This window comes from Rosa rugosa, chromosome 5 (genome assembly GCF_958449725.1).
Source record: "Rosa rugosa chromosome 5, drRosRugo1.1, whole genome shotgun sequence".
Classification (NCBI taxonomy): domain Eukaryota; kingdom Viridiplantae; phylum Streptophyta; class Magnoliopsida; order Rosales; family Rosaceae; genus Rosa; species Rosa rugosa.
The window spans coordinates 48,988,183-48,990,697 of NC_084824.1; positions in this window are offsets into that span (position 1 = coordinate 48,988,183).

Genomic DNA, 2,515 nt, shown 5'->3' on the forward strand with positions numbered 1-2,515 from the left:
TTCTTGTGTGAACTATAGTTGGTATTAGTGGTCATTCCTGAGTGGGTGATTACGTATATATATATTTACGTGATTATATGTGGAATGGTGTGACATTGAAGAGTGTGGAATTTGGGATGATTAAAATACTATGAATTGAAATTTGACTTATCATATTTATATGTGATGATCATGATTGATGAGTGCTTGTTAATATTCATGATTTACATTGGAGTATGTATAGAGTTGGAGAATGTAGGATTCTGAGGACGAGGTGTCCGAAGTTTGACGGTTATGGATAACCGGAGTGTTTGTGTACTGAGGACGGGGATGTCCAAAGTGCGACGGTTTATTATTAACCGAAGTTGTGTACTGAGGACGGGGATGTCCAAAGTGCGACGGTTTATTATTAACCGAAGTTGTGTACCGAGGACGGGGATGTCCAAAGTGCGACGGTTTATTATTAACCGAAGTATATGGTGCTGAGGACGGGGATGTCCAAAGCGCGACGGTTATAGTGTTAACCGAAGTATTTTTGCCGTTGCTTGACCCTAGGCCAAGGTGTCAGAGGTAACGAGGCAGTTAGAGCTCTAACGTGTTATTGGGATGGACCAGAGTGGTGTTATGTGGGTTGGGTGTTTGCAGGACCAGTGTGGTGTATTGTGATTTGAGGATTGTGAAAATGTATTCCTTGTGGTTTTCCATGAGTGGTTTGATGTCTCTTTGCAGACGTAATACTGTTGAATTTTACTTGAATTGTAATTTAATAAATCAACAGTTCTTTCTTGTTTACTCATACTGGCTGTAAAAAGCTTACCGGGTTTTGTGTTGTTGCAACTCCCGGTACACTATTCAAATTGTGTAGCGGGTAATCCTACAGGACAGGAGAACCAGGACGGTGATCGTGCGGTTAGAGCAATGGTTATAGTTTTACAGCAATTGTAATAGTGAGGCGAGTTAAGCTCATTTGAGCCTTACAATTTGATTTGGTGGGAGTGTGCTGTAATAAATAACTTGAGGATTTGAGTTATTGTAAATTTGAGAGTTGTGAAGTGTGGTTGTTTGTGAGAAAAAAATTCAGGATGTTAGTTGTAATTTGTTATTAGTCATGTTTCGGATTTGAATTGATTATTCAAAATTCGGGGCGTGACAGTTTGGTATCAGAGCGTAAGGTGCATATTTGGTGATGTGTCAATACCTTCCGAGTGATGGCCCGTCTGCAGCGGATCCCCATCGTGTGCTCTTCGGTATTGGCTAAGTCATTGGGTATGCGTGAGTGTTGGGAGTTGTTTAGGCCGCTAGGTCGTTTTAGGAACGTGAATACCTTCCCTATAGTATTGACTTGGTTAATATGAATTTGTATTTGACTTATACTGTGTTTTAAGTGTTATACATGTATTAGCCAAGCATACTATACTCCTTAGGTGATGGATATTCGAAGGGGTTGTACTTAGAACCTTACAGTTGTCTTGTAGGTTCGTATGGGAATAAGTTCAGTGGCCGCGAGTTACAATCCTTGAGGAATAGGAACCTCTTGATTCAACTCTGTTAAGTCAACGAGGATTGTTTTATGGAAGTGAGGTTCTTTTGGATGTTGAAGTGTTTGGGTGAAGGCATGATGTGGATCTATGCACGTACCTAGGGTGGATACGAGTATTGATTGATAGAAGTTTACCTTCTTAAGTTAGACGTACATATGTTTTTGGATGAGATGTACATGTCAACTAATAGATATCTTGTTTTGTAATGAGATGTCCTTGTGGAGTTTGTTAGTAGGTTTGAGGTTAGGGAAGAAATTATTGTGGTTACTTCTTCCTTGTGCTTGTAAGTTGTTAAGCAGGGTTTAAGGTGCGAGACAAGAATTTTATTTTGTGCTCGATGGTTAGAGATGAGAGACCATTGTTTTGGGTTGTCGTTGAGTACTATAATTCCTTCAGAATCAGGATTGTTGGTAGAATTGGAATTAGTAGTAGTTTTGGTGATTCGGAATTTGAATTGAGTTCGCAAGATATGTCTTATATACGTGGTTGATGTTGCTTGCATCATTTTGGAACGATACGTTGCGATTCACAAGGAAAACTGGATTTGAAATTTATTCATTTGAACACCATGGGTTGATGACCTGACCGTGACTTGTGAATATAGTTTTGTTCAAGTGAATGAAATTGAATTTTGAGGCATATGTATGGTGCTGGAAGAAGCATGGAAGACATGTTAGAGTCAGGCAAGGGTTTGCCTTTGGTGATTGATTTTAGGTGATATAGTTAAACGCAATTTCGGATATTGATTTTAGTGACTTTGTTAGGTATCCATAGTGGTTCAAGTGAATTACTATGTGATATGGAGATTGATTCGATTTCTGAATCGCTAAATGTTAGGGATTGAATTGTGGTGAGTTTTTGTTGAAGCAATTGATAGATGGAATTATCGAGATTCTATAAGAGTTGTAAGAGTAACTCTAAAAACGTGGGTTTTTCCTAGCTAACTCAGGATGTGTTTAGCTTTATAAATCCCTAATCCTATCGATGAAATTGTT